The following is a 24,275-nucleotide window of genomic DNA, read 5'->3' as shown; positions in this document are numbered from 1 at the left end:
GCAAAATGCACTGTCTGTAGTGATAGGCAAGTGGGAAAAGGACTTCCTGATTAAAAGTCTAAGAAAGATGCGAGGGGATACGCTGGCAGCCACGATTGTACTGTCTACCGAGGCAGCCAAAAGAGTGTTGGAGATAGGACACATTAAAGTAGGCCTTGCTAGATGCGAGGTCGAAAAAAGATACGTAGTTAGGAGATGTCAACGGGGCTGGTCGTACACACATGACATCTCAAAGTGCGACGGTCCTGACCGTATTGGCCTCTGTCTTAAGTGCGGAAAGAAGGATTGTAAGGAGAAGGACACATGTACAAATGAGGAGTGGTGTGTTCTCTGCAAAGAGAGGCACCACATTGGAACCCCGCGGTGCCGAGAATTTAGTGGCGCTCTCCAAAGGGCACGACTAGCCGACAAGACGCGCGCAAAAGAACTAACAGAAAGCGTGCCCGCTAAACCGCCATCGACACCCTTTTCCCAACCGATAGTTAAAGACATCGCACTGGCGAAAAATGACATACCTTCGACATCTGCGCCAAATCCTGATGACGATACTATAGATGATGACGTTTTTCGTAGAGCTAAGTTCCCCTCATTATTGGAGGAATTCGAGAGTATGTGTGCCGAGGTAGTGGAAATGGCTAGCAACATAGCGGAAAACAAAAACAACAATCCCGTCCCCGATACTGAAGGACCGCAGTTGTTGTCTGGACTATCTCCGGACAACACTCTGCGAAAAATACTCAGTTGATCCCCAATAACTCTCATCCTAGTGACCTAGAAGAGCTAGTTGTAACGACTTGAAATAGCTTCGATCCAGACAAAAGGACTTAGAATACTGCAGGTGAACATCGGAAGGGCAAAGGTGGCACAACCTGATTTACTCAAAAGCCCTGCAAATTGACGCAGATATTATCATAGTCCCAGAACCGAATAAAAATATCTTAAAAAAAATTGGTTGGATCTCCGATAACAGAGCAGACGTTGCTGTATTTTTGGTAAACAACAAAGTGTGCATAAAGAAAAATACCAAAAAAGAGGGATTTCTAAAGATAAAAATAAACGAACTAGCAATCATAGCCTGTTATATCTCACCTAATATAAACATGACACAATATGCTGAGCGGGTTGAAAAAATCATTAAGGCGTCACAGGGAAAAACAACATACATAATTGCTGGCAATATAAACCCCAAATCTATTCTTTGGGGTCCCCAAAAATGACAAAAGAGGAGAAATTTGGAACGAATGGATCTCCTCCGCAAACCTGACTGTGCTAAACAATGGTAAACCCACATTCCAAAGAGGTGAGTCGCAAAGTCACATAGACAGTACACTAGCAACCAACAACTGCGCCAAGAAGATCTGCGGATGGGATGTGCTTGATGATAACATCTTCACGTTTCACAAGTACATCTCATACGAAGTCGGCATTAAGGTCACAACCAGGCACGGCAGGAAATTTCTCGAGTTCGATAAGAACAAATTCAGGAATCAGATACGGAACTTACAAGAAGAAACTATGTACCAACTTTAATAACTTTAGAGACAACATAATAAAAGCACACAAAGCGAGCAGCAAAAGCTAACATGTCACATACACAATACCATACTGGTAGAATGAAAACATTCACCAAAAGCGGACAGAATGTCTTAGAATCAGGCGTACGACACAGAGAAATAGGACCCAGCAAGTTAAAGAAGAGTATAAGAACGCCAAAAAGGAACCAATAAATTGATCAAATGGGCTAAACGTACATGCTGGCAGAACTTGTGCGAGGCATTGGAGAACGATATATGGGGCGAAGCATACAGGATCGCCACTAAGACGCTGAGGTCAGAGACATCATAAAACCTATGCGATGACAAGAGAAGGGAAATAGCGAATACCCTGTTTCCTAACAAGCCTATAAACGACTTCCTGATTAAAGACGATGAGAACTCTCCCAAAGAATTAACGGCGGCTGAACTCACCAGAGCTGCCAATTCCATCAACATAGGTAAATCCCCTGGACCGGACCGTGTGCCACCAGAGGCGATAAAAATACTAGTGAATAAATGCCCAGAAGCTACTAGAATAGCACTCAATGAGCTGCTAGCAAGACAAGAATTTCCAGACCAGCTGAAACTAGCTAAACTTACACTAATACATAAACCCGGTAAAAACCCGGACGAAGCCAATTCGCACAGGCCTATATGTTTATTAGATTGTCTGGGAAAACTATACGAAAATATTGTCAAAAATCGCCTAGAAGATGAATTAAGTGAAAGAGAGACTATCTCCAACAGACAATACGGATTTAGAAAAGCTAAATCAGCCATAGACGCGGTAAAAAGTTTAACCGATACTGTAAAAAACATAAAGAAAAGATGGGCTATACTGGTTATATTTGATGTAAAGAATGCCTTCAACTCGGCCAACTGGGCACATATCATAACAAAACTGAAATCAGCACGAGTGTTAGGATATCTCATCAATACCATTAAAAGGTATCTTACTAATAGATACGTTACAGTGGCAAAAAATACAGAACATAAGTTAACAGCCGGCGTACCGCAAGGTTCTGTATTAGGTCCGACACTCTGGAATATATTATATAACGTGGTACTAGAAATAGACTATGGTAGAGATACTCTAGCTATTGCATACGCAGATGACCTGGCGATACCAGTCATGACTGACATGAACTGGAAAATCGAAGATAAAGTCAACACATGCTGCAGAAAAGTCAACAGCTGGATGGCTAGAAACGATCTCGAACTAGCAGGAAGCAAAACGGAAGTGGTCATACTAAAAGGACCACGACGAAGACCCGAGGTGACTTTTCAAATTGGTAGTACTATTATAATCCCTACAAATTGTGCAAAATACCTAGGCATATACATCGACACAGGCCTAAGGTTCACAAAACACCTGACAAATGTAGTCCAGAGGGCGGAAGAAAGAACGGCAGCCCTACAAAGAATCATGCCGAATATAGGAGGCCCAAGCAGCCAAAAACAAAGAATGTACCTGCAAGTGGTACAGTCGACTATATTATATGGAACCCCCATTTGGGCAGACGTACTAAATTACAAAAAGTACAGAGACATGATAACCAGAGCCCAGCGAAAGCCTCTATTAAAAGTTACAAGTGCGTACAGGACTACTTCAACGATGGCCCTACAGGTAATAGCGGGCACGCTCCCTATTCACCTCCTAGCTAAAGAACGGCAGACGCTCTATAACTCTCAAGACGGCCACCTACCTCAGGTCAGAGCCGCCATTAGAGAACAAAAACTAACAGAATGGCAAGCAGAATGGGAGGCACAGATAGACAAGGCACAATGGACCCAAAAAACGAATATCCAATGTGATAGAGTGGTACAAATGTAAGTTCAGACGAGTAAATTTTTATTTTATGCAGTTCCTGACCGGACATGGATCTTTCAGGTCTTACACGTATCGTATAAGAAAAACCAGCGATGATAATTGTGTCATATGTAACGTAGAAGACGATGAGGAGCATTGTATCTTTAGGTGCAAGGTGTTTGCGTCGGAACAACATATAATGCGAACAAAGCTAGGAGAGATATCCTCTGACAACTTGATACGTGTCGCTATGGAAAGTAGAGAGAACTTTGAATTTCTTATAGACCAAGCAACAAAAATTATGAAGAGAAAGTCCATGATAGAGAAAGAAACTGAGACAGGATGAGAGTGATCTGGGGCAATCCACCTCCATTTAAAACTAGTTATCATTGTATATTATCTATGAATATGTATGTAGATATGTGTATTTGTGTGTTCGTAGGTGTGTATGTGTATGTACGTATGTATGTATGTACATATGTGTGTAATACACTTGTTTATTACATACGTATATATACTTACTTATTGTTACCTAGTATTACCTAATACCAAGTATTCTTACACCTTATTGTTACCTTGTATACCTATACATTCCATATACTCTCCCCCTGGTTCCTTACCGCTCTTAGGTAATACCATCGGCAAGGCCATTTACATATGGACATATTTTACATACATTTTTCTTCTGGTTCCTTACCGCTTCTAGCTAAGAACCAGCAACAAAACTTTATTACTAATTTAGGCAGCGCAAGGCATCTCTAAGTTTCGTTCGCTAACTGAACACGTACGGGGGTGTCTTGACGAAGAATGGGTGGTTTTAGTTGGTAGGCAGGGCAACAGAAAGGCACCCATTTGCAGGACCTCCTCTACATAGGGGAAAATGGGCTCAGATGTTTTCCTCTGCCCTAAATCCAACACACGCCGAGCAATGGTATGGTGTTTAGAACATTTCCACCCTCATCAAAAAAAAAAAAGGTATTTTGTTCAGCTTTACTCAGTTGTTCATTGAGTTTGTCAGTATTTGTTTTTATCTCGTTATCTTTTTAGCCGAACTTGTATTTGTGTTACTACGAGATTCCTATCTACTCCACGTTTCTACCAGAATTAGTTTTTATATATTACAAATACTGTTTCTATACCTTTTTGGTACTAAGATATAGTCAATTACTTGTATATCTTGTGGTGGTCTCCATATTTTATTTGGTAATATAGATTTAAACTTCACTTTTGTCAACAATTTCCCAACGTGGCAAAACATATACACATATAAAATTTTTGACAGTATTAGTGTTCCGTGTGCATAAAAAACAGAGTAGGTATAAAAGAGACTCTCCGAACACCAGGCAGAACTGCGGGAAAGGTGAAAGGGCAGAGCGAATTAAGACGAGTGCAAAGCAACACCTCTCTTTTAGATGGCCTCAAAAATCAGGTCAACGATTTTCACCACATATGTATATATTGCTTTCCGATCTGTGAAAGATTTGTCCCACTTTTAGCATAAGAGGAATTATGTGGGAAGTTTGTAGTACCAACAAAAATTCTTTATGTGTAAACCAACAATTTTATCTAAGAAGTTAAATTATAGTTGTTTGACCCTTAGACACTCAGTGTTCACATCTTCACATCTCTACCATCAAGATCTACGTGATAGTGACTTAAACAATAGTGCATAGACAATCCAGATACTTTATGTAGAATTGTGTTTATGTTGTTTGTATTTCTCTTTCATTTAATAAATGTTTTGTACCCTTGGAGAGCATTTTGTATTCAGCATCATATGTTTATACACTCTTTTATTTAGGACAATCTTTATGTTTGTCCTTATTGTGTAGGTACTAATTTAACTACCCTCCATATAATACAACTAATACTCAAGGGTAAAATCGAAGGTCGACGGAAATTGGAAGAAAATAACAATCTTGGCTCCGAAACAGGCGAAAATAGACTTGCATACGGAGTACTGGACTGGCATATGGGGTACTAGACACCTTTTCAGATGGCAGGAGACAAAAAACTCTAACTATAGCATGCATTTAGTTCGCCCGCCGCAGTTAACTGAGCAATAATTACTAAATAAGGAACAGTCTGAAAATAGAATCAAGGCTTCATTAACCCTTATCCGGGCAAGGTGGGTCCAACGGGCACGAGACGCCAATTCTTTTTTCATGAACTTTTTTATTTTTTATTGAAATTTATGCATTACTAAATTTGTTTAGAAGTATGTTTCATTTAACATAGTCATGAGCTATTTAAAATATTCATTATCATTTTTACAATTATTGCGTTGAAAGAATTTTGTCACGTAAAGGGGCAACACGAGCCCGTCGTATCCTATTTGTATTTATACCCAGTCTAAATATTTGTTACAGAAGTTAATCTGTCAGTCAGGTAATGTTTTTATGGATTATCTAAACGATTTTTATGATTTCGGAAATCTAATAATAAAGTCTAAACGTGTAACAAACAATGTAAACATCTCTTTGATGTAAACATCAAGAGATGTTTATAATAAGTGTTGTAGCTATTCTAAATGAATTTTAAAACTAATAATCATTGTTGGAATGCAATAATATTGTTAGGTAGGTACCAATACATATTTTAAAATAAATAATGCATCTGCTAGCTAAACTTCTATTGAATTACAGTGAAAGTAGATAGTGCCGATGTGTAAATGTCCCTAAAACCATTATCAGCTGCAGAACTGCAAGATATTGTTAATATTTTATGGAATTCAGATGAGGAAGAATCTCCTGAGGTAGGTGGTATTGAAAATGACTCTAAAATTGAAGATCATCTTTTGGAAGAAAGTGATGAGGATGATCAGCAAGTATTATTGACTGATAATGAAGAAGAATGTGTAGCTAAAAGTTCTCAGTTTTCAGAATGTGTATTTTTAAAACTAAGGATGGAATTAACTGGAAGTGTCAACCACAACCGACAGGATGTATGCGATCCTGCGACATAATAAAAAGCAAAGTGCACAAAGTAGTGTTCGCCTCTAGTCAAAGTGTAGATGATCCTGTTGATTCCTTTAGTTTGTTTGTGGACGAAAAAATTGTGAACGAAATAGTGAAGTGTACAAATAAAGAAACCGAAAAAGTTCTGGGGATAGAGAACTGGAAATATTGCGGCTCTACAGAGCTATATGCCTTTATTGGACTACTACTAACTGCAGGGCACCTGGAGGGCCAACATCCATAGTGTAGATATACTTTTTAGTAAGTTTTATGTACCTACTATATTTAAAGCTAGCATAAGGTTAAAACGGTTCAAAAATTTGCTAAGATTTGTTCGATTTCACGATAATGACACGAGGTCTGAACGAAGAAGGAACGACAAATTAGCAGCAATACGCGATGTGTGGAATAAAGTTAACCAAAACTTTCAGAAATACTATTTACCAGAAAAAGACATAGTGGATAGATAAGCAACTTATTCCGGATCGAGGTAGGTGTCCTTTCAAGTAGAATATGCCATCAAAGCCTGATAAGTATGGCATGAAAATATGGTGGGTCTGTGACTCGGAAATATATTACCTTGAGGTGGAATACCATATACAGGAAAAACGGAAATACAGAAGCCAAAGGTCTTGCATTTCAAGTTGTAAAGCAACTCGTTGAGCCTTATTATAATTTCAAGAGGAATGTGACTTGCGATAGCTATTTCACTGATCTTGCTCTTGCACATGAATTAATGGAAAATTCTACTGGAAATTTTACTCTATTTTACTCTGTAACTTTAACCATAATTATTTACTTTAGTATACAAACAATCAAGGTCGTTCGCTTAAGTTGGGGAGTGGGCGGGGTTCTTTTTATCATATAGAAGCTATGTTTTATCTTTCAAGTTAAAATATAATGGGCACCGTTCCTTATACTTATTTTCGTAAGGAAATGAGTCAAACAAATTGTAAAGAAGATTTTAAAACAGACTCTCATCTATCGGAGATGTTAGGAACTACAGTAGGGTTCTTGAGGTAATTAAATGCACTCGGCGGATAGATGTCGTGAACAATTTTATGTTGGAATATTTACTCGAAATTATAATGAATTTTTTGAAACAGTTACAACTCTAATGTTTAATCTATGAACAAATTTTTGTGGACCACCTTTACTGGACACAAAGTTGATAATCCAAGTTGAAGATATTTTCGATTTTACTTTTATATTTATATTAGGTATAAAGAGATTTAGTTATAGAAAAGTTGTAAACAATAATTATAACAAATTAGTTATAAAAAAAATATTCTTGTTGGAAATACGAGGAGTGAAATACTAAGTAACCATAATTTACTATATATATATATATATATATATATATATATATATATATATATATATATATATATATATATATATATATATATATAGTAACTTATATATTGCTGTAAAGAGATAAAAACTAACCAAACAGAACGTCATCTAAAGATAAAAAATAATATAAAACTTGTGTGGTTACACTAGGTTAGTCTAGTTTTATCTTTAGTCTATTGTTACAGTTTTTATCTCAAAATGAAATCAATAATTATTGGTATCGTTGGATTGGTATATTTTATATACTGTACTAAAGGTAAATTTTCTAATTTTTTTCTATATCTGTATCTTGCTAATTTTGTATAATTGTATTTAAACAAAAAATAAAACAAAATAGGAACCAAAATTAGATTATGGGTATATCACCCATAGCTTGTGTCAAGCAAATTGCAATTTTGCAATTATCTTTTCATTGCTCCTTGCGTTTTCGCACCATTAGGTATAGTAAAAGTCCATGCTTGTTACCCATTCATAAAAAACAGGAGTTCACATTTAAATATTCTGGGTATTTTTTGTTTTTAAAGATATAACCCAGTTTATCACACGCTCCTAGCACAGAATAAATAACAATCAGAATGCCTACTCTCAGATGCCGCCTTTGAATTTTGTCAGCACCCGATCGCCATAATTTAAACGGAAACATAGACTCGAATTGAGAAATTTGTGACAAACTAAGACAGAACTGTAATTTAAATTTTTAGAGATTAATCATTTAGTACATTTGAAATAATTTAATCTATTCTTCAACTAAAAGTACGAATAAAATAGTGCATATTATGTCTATAGTTGCCGTAAATAAATTAAACCTGGTTAATTTTTCTATACACACAAGATAAAATGTCACTGAACAGCACTGGTTCCGACAAAAACATGGTTGATTCCGTCTGGGCGAACGAGATGCGCCTCCTTATTTTTTCAAGCAGAGTGGGTATTCTGTTTGTTTATTAATCTGTGCTCTTAGTATGTAGTTTCTTATTATTTCCACCGAATTTAACCCTATAGAAAACACGTAAAGAACAATTCTATTATAGCACACGTTAGGACTGAGAGGCCTGTGGGTAACAAGTTTTAATTAACAATTATGCAGCAATACAACTAGTAGTTTAATATTATAAAATATCAGAAATACATCACTACTTTAAATATTCCTTACTACAGTGGGTTTATACTGGAAACTTAAAATGCTAAAATCATTAATCACTCAATAAAAGTTTTCGATAGAATTAGGAAGTCAGAGGTTTTCACTACAATTACGACATATAGGTCTGTTTAAAAATGAAGTCGAAAAATTTTTCGCAGATATCTGAAGCTTTTAATACATAGGTGGGGGTTACTAGATGACGAATAGATGAAAAAGTACTCTATTTTTACCTTACGTTTTTTTAAACAATAGTTTATGGTCACTATTTGATTTTTTGTCTATAAGTTTTTTCCCTTATATTTTACATAAACAATATTTATATCATTTTTTATATCAAGAATATCTTTATTTTCCCGTTTTTTAAATTGAAATTGATAAATAATTTACGGAGATATTTGCAAAAAAAGCATTTTGTTTGCACTAATTTATAAATTTTAATAATTTTTTTATTAACAAAATAAAATATTATTAAGTAATACATTTGAACATCGAGGAATTACAGTCTTTTAAATTTGTGCGAAATTTCCCCCAGATCGGTCAAATAGTTTAAAAGTTATTTAATGTGTTTATCCCTGAGGCTAAATATTCAAACTATTGAACTTGCTTTATCAATGATGCTAGCACGTGTGGTACACAATGAACTGGTGCTGCGTACCCATTAAACCAAACTATTTTATCTTAAACATAGCTAATAAAAATTAGGTTTACAGAAAATTTAGTAAGATTTCAAATTTTTATTGTTTAAAAGCACAAAAATAGGTGAAAATAACAATAAAACTGAAGATAGGTATGATTCCTATCTGATATTTAATAAAGAAAAAACACTGTAAACGCAAAATAGCGTTGTTGTCGTTTTGTGCCGCCACATAGTTTGGGTCCCGGCAAAATATATTTCACATCTTTCTTGTTGACGAAAGCTATATAAGGAACAATAGATGGGGCATAACAAACTATATTTATCCTTAAGTCTTACAAATGATATACAATATTTTCCGTCTTGTTCTATCTGTAATATTTTCCCTACAAAATATACCTACCACTGACTTTGGTGGATGAAATTCTGCGAGGACATAATCTTCTACGTTAGGGTTAAAACCTTGGGTACTAAACAAATTTGGATTTAAAATAGAAAGATCTTGTTCATACTCTCCACTATCACTGTCACTCTCAAGAGAGATATCTATTTCATCTTCCACTGAATCTGTATTATTGTTATTAACAAATTGGACTCCCTTCTTAGCTTGTCTATTTTCATTTATTAGCTACTTTCTTTTAGCTTGCAATCTTTCTTCTTCAATATTGTTTTTTCCGGTGTATCTGTGGCAATAAGTTTTTTACTTTTTCTGTTCTTTCTATTATTTTGACGAGGTTGGGCTTTCAATGCAGGCATAAATTGTTGTGGTGCAATAAATAATGGTCCGGCTCGACTTTCTGTATCTTCGAGGTTTTCTGATTGAATGTTTTATTAGCTACAGAACTGTCATTTTCATTTGGCACAGTGATTTCATCGTTATCATTTGGGCATGGTCTGTTTGTTAACTCACTTGGCAAAAAATCCTGGTCTGAAAAGATGTCCCGATCAAAGGGACATCTTCGAGACAAGAATTTTTTTAAAGGTATTGGCTTATATTTGTAGGAGTCATAAAGCGGATGTGTGCTATACCAATACATTCAGCCAATTCATAAATAGCTATCGGCCTACCAGAATTTATTAGAAGCCATGACTTTATGGCACTGTTATCATACGTCTTGAATGGCGCGTAAAAACCAACTTCAAATGGCTGTAATTTAGCTGATGTGTGGGGATGCAAAGATACAATATTAACCCCTGCAGCTTTTGCAAAATCTAAGGCTTCGATGAGATTCATGATTATTAAATACTAGAATTTATGGGTTATCAGGAGAGCTTCTGCTATGTTTAATGAAATTTTTCATTACCTCTACAAAAAACTCCGAATTATCTATCCTGTAGACCTGAAGGCCTAGGGAGCCAGTAGGGGCGCCTTTTAACAAGAAATCCATATAATTTTTTCGCGGAAAAATTATTGCTAGAGGTAAAGCATAACCACCGGCATGGCACATATAAAACGGTACGTTGTTACTAGCATCTCTTTTTGACCGCTGGTGACTTTACCAAAACACTTTTTCCCTTTTGGTGCCAATATTTTCTGCGTTTTTTGCACCGTTGTGGTTGCAGTTTGATCCAAGTTGTAAATTATTGTGCCGTCAGAAAGAGCGGCATTCCGATTTATTACAGCATATAAGTTGTCAAAAAAGCGATTAACTTTATCTCTGTTAAATGATATCGCACGTGCCAGGCTGCATGGCTCTGGTTTTCTCAGTGACAGATCTGTATTCCTGTTCCTAAAACTTCGGAGCCATTCCCTGCCAGCCATTTCTGGATTCTTCCAGGAATCAGGAATTTGGATATTATTCCTTTGGGCCATTTGATATGCAAACTTTCTACATTCAACAGACGTCAATCTATAAAACATAAGTGCACAAGTTTTCAAGTAGGTCTTAAGAGCATCTTCTTGTTCACTTGTGAAAATCATGTTCGTCTCATAGTTGTGGTCCCATAGTTGCTGCTGCTTTCCGAATACTCATACCCTGGTTACTAAGTCCAATGCTACCTTCATTTGATCAAGAGTATGCTTATAACTTCGTTTTTTTTTAATTGGACATTCTGTATATTTTTAAATTTTAGAAATATTCGCGTTCTTCTGAACATTTTTGTTAAAACTTTTCTATACCTAATGTGAACCGTTTTTTAGTTATGATTGTTTTTATATGGAAATTACACTTTTCTACCATGTATATAAAGTTCAATATCCTCTAATGTAATTTGAATAAAAGTTTAAATTTCTTGAGACTTATTTACCACATACAGCATTATCGTTTAGAGTGTAAAGTTGTCTTTTTCATTATACAGGGTGCTGTCAAAATTGGCATAAAAGCGGGATCTCACATTTTCGCATAATTCCTTTCAAATGGGATACCCTGTATGTGATTCATTAATTTAGAAAAATATGTTTTTCACTATCGATCTGTGTTAGTATTCCTTATACATATTTCTTGCAGTTTTCAAATAAATTAACGTTATATATTTTTGTTTATTTGCAAAAAATTTATTTATCAAGTAGCCTGTGGAATATTCTTACAAAAATATCAAGTACTACTAATGTTTAACAGTAACCCTGTTATCTGCCATTCGATGACAGTTATAATAATAATTTGCCTCATTTTCTTGACAAAATAATAATGGCTCATTTAGGATTTACAAATGATGTTTTTAAATTTAATTATAATTTAAAGTGAGTGTATCACAATAGTATTCAGAACTTGCCGTGTTTTTGCTAAGAGATATTCTGAAAAGCCTCGACCAAATCATAAAAATGTAAAACGTTTAAATGTAAAAATGTAAAAAAAATTTTTTTGTTAAAAAAAATTTAAATATTATTTTTTATTATTATTATTTAAATATTATTAAAATGAGAAGGATGTCGTGCTATGTAATTGTCGTGCTATGTTTATTTATTCCTATTAGTTCTGTTTCTTTATTCTTATTCGTTTTTTGAGTCATACCAAAACCAGTCACAATAATATTTTTCGACTTTCACAGACATTTGGATATTATTTGCTTTAGTTATTTATTGTTTCAATTCTTTCTTATTTATTCCTTTACTTGTTTTACTTTTTTCTTTATTTTTATTCACTGGATAATTTAAGTTTGAGATAGTCTATTTTCGTCACATTTTCAAATATATTGCCTTTAGTTAGTAACTTTTATTTAACATTATTTTACTGGTAAAACGTTTGTTGAACAACTGTTTCCAGTTTGGTTAGTTTATAAGTAAAAGGGCCCACGTCGATAATAAAGACTTCCAAATATATATCCTGGGATATTTTGCAGTTAATCCAAACCTATCCTTACGTTAATGAGAGCAATTGTTACAGGTATCGACTTAAACAACTCACAGAATTAAAAAAAAAACATCACTGAACCCTTTATTTGTATACACTAGCTCAACATTTACATCATGTAGATCTTATAAGACGCAGGCGCACGTGTAGAAATTTTGTGAATGGGTTTTAATGAAATGCCAATATCAAGATTTTACAAAAAAATTATTTGGTGTGATGAACGAAGTTTAAAAAAAAACAGTATATTTAACCGCCATATCAGCCACTTCTGGAGTGAAAAAAATCCTTAGTTCACGTGGGATAGTAAATTTCAAGCATACTTTTCGTTCAATGTATTTTGTGCTGTGAAAAATAATAAGAGGGTTCTTCTCATGATTTATGACGAAAGTTTAAACGGAGAGCATAACTGCAACATTTTACGGAAAGTAATTGTAACTGCACTGTATGCTTTACACAATAATAAGACTAAGGAGGCTTGGTTTCAACAAGATAGAGCACCGGCTCACAATATTTTCACAATCCCGTTGTCACCTTTAGATTACTATATTTGGGAATATATTAAAAAATAAGGTGTGAACCTGTCGCTACTGACGAAGCTATAATAAACAAAGTCCTTCAGGATTTTAACGAAACATATGGAATCAATATAATGAGTTACTAATGACATTCTGGTTAAAATGATTGGATGTTGATGGGTTATATTTGGAACATTTATTATATTAATAAGCTACTACCTATTTTCTTTGATAGATTATTTTTAATTGTTCAATGTTTAACTTAAAATATAAAAGTTGTAAATTTTAACACAATTTAGCCTGCGAAAGATTTTTTTTGTGACAAAAATGTATAAAGTTAATTTATTTGAAAACTGCATGAGATAGGTATAGAGAATACTAATACAGATCGATAGTAAAATATATTTTTCTTAAGTAATAAATCAGATACAGGGTGTCCCATTTGAAAAAAAAAACTTTAGGCGAAAATCTAGGATGCCGGTTTTTTGCCTATTTTGACAGCACGATGTATAATGGAAACGAAATTTTTTTCTGCAAAATATTTGCACTGTAAACGATAGAGCTGCATGTGGTTAATGAGTTCCTAAGAAATTTAAACTTTTATTCGAATTACATTAGAGGATATTGAACTTTATATACATGGTAGAAAAGTGTAATTTTCATATAAAAACCGTTATAACTCAAAAACCGTTCACAATGGGTATAGGGAAGTATTAACAAAAAATGTTCAACATTGGAGAATAACGCGAATATTTCTAAAATTAAAAAATATACAATTAAAAAAAAAACGATTTTATAAGCAACTTCCGGTATAATTGGAAATAGCAAATAAATGAAAATATTTTCATTAAATAGGTCGCTCTTCAAAACCCTTTATTTTAATTTTCATGATACAGTTACCTCTATTTCTCGAGATATTTCTAATCGGCCGTTTATCTGCCGCACCCTGTATATATATATATATATATATATATATATATATATATATATATATATATATATATATATATATATATATATATATATATAGATATATATGATGATGAGTGTCTTACTACCCGGCAAAATAGCGGAAAGGATAGAAGACAGATTAAGTTGTGAGATAGTACGAGATAAAGCTAGTTATTAGACGTGGCTATTTGACTTCAGTCATAATTATACGGATGACCTCGAAAATATTTTATTTTAATAATTTTTGATGTTAGAATAAATGATTGAATAAATTAAGATATATTATAGTAAAAAACATTAATTAGTAGCGATTTTAAATTATAAATCTTTAAGTTTATTTAATAATAAAAATAACTCAACTGAAATATTTGACTAAACTAAAGGTAGGTATGTTCCGTCCGAAAACAATTATTGTATGTGGAATTGGTGTAATAGCTAGAGACGTGGTCTATTGACAAGCAGATTGGGGTTCAATTCACACCAAGGATAAAATTTTTGTTTTACTCAATCAAAAAATAATAGGAAATATGATACATATTAGGTAATAAGTTTTCGAAAAACTCATTATTTAGGTACAATTGATTCTTATTCCAATATTATAAAATAGAAATACAAAATAATTCAAATTCAATTCCAGTTTTACAGTCCTCAGTTGTGAATGCAAAATAATCCGATGAAGACTGTTTAATGTCAAATCCATCAACAAATTCTCAGTGTTAATATCAATTCCTCTGTACAGGTAGATTTACAGTTCTCTGTCCTCTGTACAGTTTATTTTTGTAGAATTTTTACTTATTTAAACATTCTTTAAACGTTCTTTTATTTTTGAAGAATTTTTACTTTATTTTAGAAAGTACGACGATACTGTTTTTTTAATAAGATATTTATGTTTAACAACACTTCTAATACTAGTAACGACTGACATAAATGTTTAGTGATTCAAAGCAAAACGATCTCTGCATAATTTCAAATTATTAAAAAAAAAGAAAACCACATGTGGGGTTTGAACTCTAATCGTCTGCGACGTCTGTGTCGCAGTGTCGAATTTTTACTACTACTCCACGAAGGATTGATAATTATTCTGTGACAAGAGTGTATGAAACTCCTCAAATCATAGTAGAAATTATTCTTGGTTAATAATTTAAAACTTTAGATTAAATAATAACTATTAATTAAATTATTTTATTCGCACTTTTGCTTTATTGTGGTCAATCAATTTTTACTTTATGCGAAATTAAAAAATGGAAATACGTCACACATACGACTTTACACATAATAATTATGTGATTTAGCTCGAAGCTAACGTCTAAAGGTGTGAGACTATCGATAGTGGTAATGTAATGTAATGTAAATTATAGGTTTCTACCGATTATTTCCCACCTCTACTTATTCCTACCTCTATTTATTCGAAGATCTTTCGCTTTCTAATCAGAAAGCATCAGTTCATCCAAAAAGAATAATATGAATATTCTTTTAGATGAACTGATGATGCTGAGAATGCAGCTAACTTATAAAATGCAATTATCTCAAAAACGGTGGAATTTTCAGGTTACTTACAAGTACACCTTTTCTTTGTAAAAATAATGTATCCTTAATATTTTTTAACACAGATAGAGCTAACTTAAAGAGCAAAAAAGTTAGTAGCAAATTTATGCCACACATGTGGCATATGTGGCGCCCTCTATTAGTTACATTAAAGTATGTGTAAAATTATAATTTATCGCACTCAAAAGCCTCCAACTGTAAATTTTTGTCCAAAAATATTTACAAACGTAAAAGTTATAGCGAAAAATAAAATTTTAAATTTCCACTTTAACACCCTCTATCTTTCTTAATATCAACATTTTATTAAAGCTAGTTGGCTTACATCGTAATATTTTAAAGTGCAGAATCTACGGTTTCTGTTTGTACAATTGCAAGGACCACCCTGTATATATACATACAATATTAAATGTTTGTATATTTTAAGTTGGTGTCGCATTAAACTGCTATGAGTGCGATGACCAGATTGGACATGGATCTAGCTGCGAAAGTGGGAAGAATATGGATTCTACTTGGAAACATACTTGCAAAGATCATGTCAACCTCACACCCAGTTGTGTAACTGCTTTAGTAAATGGTAAGTAAATGTTTCTGTTTTCTTAAAACCTTTAACTACCCGCGCTCCAAAATCTCACGCAGCTACCCGCGCGGTGTATTCTATACACCATATTTATTAATATCAGATTCAATACATACGAATTATTTATATTAATGTATAGGGATAAAAAACATGATTCCTTAATTTTTATGCATTTTTAATGATATAAATAAAAAATACTTTTTTTTAAAGACAAAATCTTAACAAAGAAATAACTCAAGAAAACAAGTAAATTTTTAAAATGAAAACTTCACATGTGTCACTGTTAGTTTGTATTATTCACTGCTTGCCTCTCCATTTTTGCAACAATCGCATGTAACAACTGTTGTCATATGTTGTTTGCACACTGACTTATTGCAACTTCCGCAGATAATTGTTGTGATTCGATTGTTTTTCCTACCGCAAATGAAACACCGCGCTCTGATCTTTGCAGGTGGTTCCTCATTGTCTTCTGTTGGTTTTTTATATTTCGCCAGAAAACCTTTTATATCACTTGGCAGTGATTGAATACTGGCGCGTTCAGAGAGGTATGGCTTCATCAAACCTAAGGAAAGCACTTTCAAAAATTCCCGTCTATGCTTATAAGCTGCATTGACATGAGTTGCATTATAGAGAAGTTGTCCATTGATTCCCGCGATGTTCATGAGTTGGAAAAATATAGACAATGGCCATCGTCTTGTTCTTCTTGATACTGAGTATGTGCTACACATTTTATCAACAGTATCAACTCCACCTTTGGTTGCGTTATATTGTAAGATGATTTCAGGTTTACTCGACACTGGATCTATATATCCATCCTCGTGCATCGTTGAGATCAATACAACCGCTCTATTTGTTTTCGGTACATGGGAAATCAATGTTACATTTTTTTTGGAATCCAAATAACGAAGATTTAACAGGTCTATTTTTATGAGGTAAAAACTCTTGCGGTATTTCCCGTTTATTTTTTTTCATGGTCCCAATCATGGTAGTTTTCTCTTCCAATAATTCCTTCGCTAGCGGATAACTTGAATACCAGTTATCACATGTCAAGTTCCGATTAGTACCTTTTACTTCGTTCAACAAACGGTGCACAATTGCACTAGGTGTATTTGGCATGCTGTAGGGGCCTTCGGGCTGCTTACCACAATAAACTTCAAAGTTTGACACATAAAATGTTTTTGCATCACACAATATAAAAAGTTTTAGTCCATACTTCGCGGGTTTGTTGGTAAGATATTGAAGAAAACTACAACGTCCTCGGAAAGGTATCAACATTTCATCAATTGTTAAAAATTCACCCAGAGTGTAATTGTCTTTGCAATTCGTTACGAATGTATCTATGACCCATCTTATTGCAGCTAACTTATCTACCTTTTTTCTTTCATTTCTGGTACTTTTATCATCGAATCGAATCACTGCGAGTAAAAATAAGAACCTGTTTTTGCTCATACATGCCCGAAAAATTTCAGAGCCGGTGCCATCTGTTGTCCAGAGTTCCAAAAAGTGGGTATGATTTTGCTTCTTGTATCTAGATAACAAAAGCAAACCTATAAATGCCTGCATTTCTATTTTTGTTACGTCTTTTGCATCACGTTCTCTCATAAACTGTGGTTTAACATTCTTAATGTGTCGATTCGTGCATTTAGTAATGTACTCTATCATTTCATCTGTGAATATTCTCATAAAAGCATCTACTTCGTTTTGAATATCCCTTGCTTTTTGTATCACGCCAGGAAAGATTTTTACAAGATTTTTAGCGCTGACTTTACTAAATTTGCTTTTGAGTGGATTTTTATTCCATCTAGTCAGTTTATCTTTGGCAATAAAGTAACTGCTAGATTCAATATGTTCTAAATCGTCATGGGACTCGTTACTTTCGATTTCTGAGTCTGAGTCATGATCAGTCTCCTCTACGTACTCTTCAGAAGAAGTATCAGCATCGTCGTTTGGAATTCTTCTTCCGAATCGGAATTGCAAATAACTTGAGCCAGCTCCTCTAATTCCATCTGTGTTTATTTGTTGGGGTTTCTGATTTTTACTTTGTCCCTAAAAATAAAATATAAATATAATAAAAATAAATAAAATGATGAAAATGTCCAAAAAACAAAAAAAAAACACCAATTTACTGAACAAATAATTATACTTACATTGCTACCCACGTGTATTTTATTCACCAAACTGTATTGCACGAAGAAAGTGATAAATAAATCATCATAAAGCACGTAAAAAACACATCGTTCCAAGGTTACATAGAGTGTAAAAAAGTGGAGTATACGGAATTTGGATTTTATCGTTGTTTTAGTAGAAATGGTGAATTTTATACACCAGCGCGGGTAGTTAAAGGTTAAAAATAATAATTTTTTTGTTAAAAAATATTTAAATATTATTTTTTATTATTATTATTTAAATATTATTAAAATGAGAAGGATGAATACTCAGATATATGCATAATGTAATTGTCGTGCTATGTTTATTTATTCCTATTAGTTCTGTTTCTTTGTTCTTATTCGTTTTTTGAGTCATACCAAAACCAGTCACAATAATATTTTTCGACTTTCCCAGACATTTGGATATTACTTGCTTTAGTTATTTATTGTTTCAATTCTTTCTTATTTATTCCTTTACTTGTTTTACTTTTTTCTTTATTTTTATTCACTGGATAATTTAAGTTTGAGATAGTCTATTTTCGTCACATTTTCAAATATATTGCCTTTAGTTAGTAACTTTTATTTAACATTATTTTACTGGTTTATGTTTGTTTCGTAATTTTAGTACGAAAATGTAATATATTCAAAAATTAAAAATAAAATAAAGACTAAAAATTATATTAAAAATATTAAACTGCTGTTATTCTCTTCCAGAAACTATCCTCAGAGTTTGCGGACACACCACATCATGCGATGAGGCAAAATCATTGGGGGGAGTTAAATGGTGTAAAACTTGTTCGAGTGACTTCTGTAACACTCAGTCTTCTTCTCTGTCTATTACACCAACTTCATTAACTCCAGTCATTATTTTTATAGTAGTGCTATGTTACTTTTAATTATAATTTTTAAAAGACATTTTTAAAAGTTATAATATAAATCTTTTTCAATATTTTTTTCTCTATATGACTACTGCTTAAAACACGCTTATTATATGTCCATGTATGTACTTTTTGAGAAAATCGAATGTTTGAGCTCTTATATCACAACGTTACATTTTTAATAGTAAACTGAATTTTTTTATGACGCCTCATTAAATGGATAATGAAATGAGTAATAAAAATAAATACAAAAATTAAAAAAAAAATTAATGGGAAAATCTCAGTAGTTGGCTGTATACCATCGTTTAAAAAAACATACAGAAGTTAAAACACTTCACAATTGTATTTAGGTATATAAAAACATATAGTTAAAACTTTTAAAAGTGTCGTCAAAATTTACACAGTAGCATAACGTTTTCGATCTAATCAGATCATCCTCAGTGCCTTATGTAGTTGAATCTAACAATGAATTTGTGGCTATGACATCCATATATGGGGGTTTACATCGTTCCAAAATTAAATTATAGCTCCTTAAGTATTAAATTTTATCCAATGTTATCGCGCTAGAGTCACCATATAATTTAATTTTGGAACGATGTAAACCCATATATGGATGTCATAGCCATAAATTTATTGTTAGCTTCAACTACATAAGGCACTGAGGATGATCTGATTAGATCGAAAACGTTATGCTACTCTATAAATTTTGACGACACTTTTAAAAGTTTTAACTATATGTTTTTATATACCTAAATACAATTGTGAAGTGTTTTAACTTCTGTATGTTCTTTTTAATAAATACCTTTCTTGACAAAAACATTAAAAGGAAGACTTTTTAAATTTGGCAATAAAAGCATGGACATACGATAAGTATACATCATGATTTTAATTTAATTATTGGACGTTTTATGTAAATAAAAATAAAGAAATAGAAGAACATAAATGTATTTATTCCTGTTAAAATAATAAAGAACGTCAACAGTCTATTTCTCGTTCAGAATCGCTTTCTATTCAACACATTGGAACTCTGTCTTGCAAATTGACTAGTCGGTAGAGAACCTATAGCGCATTTGTAGACTTTCCTCTCACATGCAAACGAAGGGATAAGAGCCAATGGAGAAGTTATCAATAACATTCGATATGCTGACGATACTGTGATAATGGCAAGAACATCGGAAGATCTACAACATCTAGTTGAAAGTATGAATGAGATATGTAATAACTACGGCATAAGGATGAACGTCAAAAAAACCAAATATATGACCTTCTGTAAGAATTCAATACATGACGCTAGTATCGCAATACACGGTACCCAACTCGAAAAAGTAAACGAGTACAAATACCTGGGAACCCTCATCAATGAAACAGGTGACCAAAATCACGAGATAAAAAGACGTATTGAAATTTCCAGGTCTACCTTTATAAAAATAAAAAAAATTATTTTGTAATCGTAATATTAGTATTCAGCTACGAACTAGAATGTTAAAATGCTATGTATTCAGTACTTTACTTTACGGTGTTGAGGCATGGGCTCTTAAACAGAAGAATGTTAAAATCTTGAAAGCTTTGAGATGTGGTGCTACCTCCGTATACTAAAAATAAGTTGGGTGGATAAAATTACAAATGAAGAGGTAATACGCAGAATAAATAACGATCCAGAAGTTATACTGAATATAAAAATGAGAAATACTTTGGCCACCTGATGAGAGGACAAAAGTACACATTCCTACAAAATATAATGCAAGGAAAATCCAAGGACGCAGAAATCCAAGTCGTAGAAGAATGTCCTGGATGAGAAATTTAAGAGAGTGGTTTGGCTGTAATACTAACGAATTATTCAAAACGGCAGTAAATAAAATTAGAATCGCCCTAATGATATCCAATCTCCGATAGGAGAGGCACTTAAAGAAGAAGAAGACTTTGGGTATAACTCCAACATTAGACAAGTATAATAGATCTTTTTTCTTGGCCATGGATATTGGCAATTGCTTGAAGTATTTTTTTTTCAATAAGACTTCTTCCCGGGTAGGCGATTGTCTTGTACTCCTTCGTGTAGCTGACACATCCAAATAGTATGAAATCTTTGTCATAAAAGTTATATTTATACTGTGTGATGGTAGAAATAAACGGAAGATTTAGTCCACAAATTAGGATGGCGAACTTACTACCATTTAGAGCGAACTTAGTAATGTAATTAATTTCAATTCGAAGGACCACCCACTATTTTTTATCAGGTGGTTAAAACATGTTTTTTTTTAATGATTGCTATCCATGAATTTTTTAGGTATCAGTTTTTAATGGGTAAAAATAGGTTTTAAATGTTTTATACCAGCGATTTCTTTAGAATTTGCACGGAGAAAGTTACCTCGACAGATCTTAGGAAATTAGAAATTGTTTGCTTTTAGTATCGTAGCAACACTTGTGTAAATCTCTGTAAGAAATGTGATGTAAAATGACTTTTAAATATTTATCCAGTATGGTGAATGACTTACTTTTTCCAAATGATGCAACTTAAGTTTAAACAACTTAACAGTTTTCTTATTTATGTTCAATTGTTTGTTCGTAATCATGAGAGTTGACAGAGCTTGAAAGTCAAACATGTCCTTATAGCCTAGAACATTATTTATTTTGTATCGCCCTGGTTTAATTATCGACATTTCGATAAGAAGAGCCCATTCTCGTGTAGAATAAACTGAATTGTGTTTTCTAGCCCTCTCAAAATTTAATCCGCTTTCCGTGCATTCATTTCACAGTAGGTACGAATTGTCATAATTGTCACATTGACATTAAAAATTTCAAACGAAGTTCTGAACGAATAAACAAATAATTAATAAAAGGCCTATTACGTTGTATACCGTCTAAGAAAAAGTGCAATTTGTAACATGGTACTTTCAGGGTCATTCGATACGCGAAGTAATTGATTTATTTATTGTTGCCTTCGAAAATTATTGTTGCTCCACCAAGTGTTACAACAGTTATAAATACCATTAAACATTTTCAAACTTCGAGATGTGTAAACAGTTGTAAAAAGTATCATAAAGGTAATGAACCACATGTTAGACCTGTCGATGAGGAGCGTCAAAACGGGGATATTGATATTTGTGCTTTTGTGGAAGCTAGTGAACCCTGCAATAGTGTACACATTTCTAGGGAAATTAATGTGAATGCTCGAACTGTCCAGCGAGTTCTCAAAAGGAATGGGTATCACTGTTTTATAATATACAACCAAAACAAGAACTGTTTCCGATAGATAACTTTAGGCGAATAAAGATTTGTAAAATTTTGTTAGATAAACAGAATAAAAGTGTACACTTTTTAAAAAATATTTTATTTTCTGACGAATCTTTATTTTCATTATATAAAAACACAATCCATCCGTTGTAAGGTATTAGTCTCGGAAAAATAAGCACCTCAGTGTCGGTCCATTTTTTATGGATAGAAACCTAAACGGGCCCAAATATTTACAACTTTTACAGAATGAGATCATTCCGGCAGTTCGACGCCTTCCAGTTAATTTTCAGGAGGTTTATTTCCAACAGAATGGGTGTTCGGCTCACAACTCAAGAGCAACTATTGACTTCCTCAATCAAACGTTTCCTGATCGACTGATGTACAATTAAATGGCCCGCTACATTCTGTGACTTAGCGCCTAACGATTTCTTTTTTGGATTTTTTTTAAAGACAACATTTATAGGCATCAGTTTGAAAGGGCCACAAACCTAGTCGAATTAAGGACAAAAATACTTCATTTCTCTGCGAGCATTACACCAGCCCTACTCCAAAATATGAGGAGAAATCTGTATGACAGATTTGGTTCCTGTTTATCACAAGGAGGTGGAAAATTTGAGTCCTTAATTCATTAATCTGCTTTCCTAAATTTATTTTTTGTTGAGTACATTATACGAAGTTTGTAGGTTCTTAATTAGGTCGTATTTTTTATGTTTAAGTTTGGAAGAATTTTATTGTTTTTTTTTTATTTAAAAGTACAAACGATTCTTATTCTGATTTTTTTTCTTCTTTCTTGTCTTATTATTATAAGCTTTGTCCATAAAATTTATACAATTTTCAGTGACAATAAAGCATATTACTTATTTACTTACTTATTTATTTGTATTGTTATTAAGGCTAAAAAATAACCAAAAAATTAGTTTTACAGCATTATGATAAATATACTCTAGAGATGGGACTGCAATAAATCCTAATTCCTATGGTCAACAAAACAATGTCGTTATCTGTATAACATGGCTGCTGTCATATTTTTTTTGTTGTGACTCTGACCCCCGCAAGTATCGAAAAATGTGCTTACATATTTGACAGCACCAGAAAGTTTTGAAATATACTTCAACAAACAAGATGCAATTTCAGATGACCCTTCTTCTCCACTTGTTTCATCCTAGATGTTACAATGTTTGTCACTATTACAATAAGAAAATATTGTAAAGTTGTAGACAGAAAGTTTGCGTCTGAAGTAGATTCAAGCATCACTAGCATAGAGCACATACAAAACTGCCTGCAAGTCGAATGAAACAGATCAAAATTTTACACCTTTGTCATTTATTGACCGTTTCTTATCTTCACCCTTTATCTTAAGAAAGTCAGTTTCTCTCTTTTTATGAGCTTGAGATTTTTTCTAAGGAAAACTTGTCTGAAGCATTTTTATAACTATAGCAGAGAACACTGATCGTTTTTGGTTAATAAAAACTTAATGGAGGTTAGTAGCTATTAAAAAGAGTGTACATTTATAGTACACTTAGATATATTATTCCACTGGTAAAATTGTTAATAAAGACTATACAAATTGGAGACATTTAAATTGCACGATAAGTAAAGCTTCTTTGAGTATTTTGTATAATGAAGACTACGAGGAAAGAAATCGTTGTGTTCCTTAGCTTTAGCAATTATCCAATTATATTTGCATTTGTAGTATTAGGAGCCCTAC

The 24,275-nt window shown here is 33.1% G+C and overlaps 1 long non-coding RNA gene across 1 annotated transcript; it reads left to right on the top strand.

Moving 5' to 3' along the window:
* The first annotated feature begins 7,788 nt into the window (after positions 1-7,788).
* LOC140446812 (uncharacterized) lies at positions 7,789-20,306 on the top strand. The gene is made up of 3 exons (XR_011951502.1): positions 7,789-7,914; positions 16,159-16,308; positions 19,173-20,306. It is a non-coding gene; the product is annotated as an uncharacterized lncRNA (long non-coding RNA).
* The last annotated feature ends 3,969 nt before the right edge of the window (positions 20,307-24,275 follow it).

The sequence above is a fragment of the Diabrotica undecimpunctata genome, chromosome 7, assembly GCF_040954645.1.
Source record: "Diabrotica undecimpunctata isolate CICGRU chromosome 7, icDiaUnde3, whole genome shotgun sequence".
Classification (NCBI taxonomy): Eukaryota; Metazoa; Arthropoda; class Insecta; order Coleoptera; family Chrysomelidae; genus Diabrotica; species Diabrotica undecimpunctata.
Note: the sequence above shows the minus strand (reverse complement) of the source record. Positions and strands in the feature narration are given on the sequence as shown.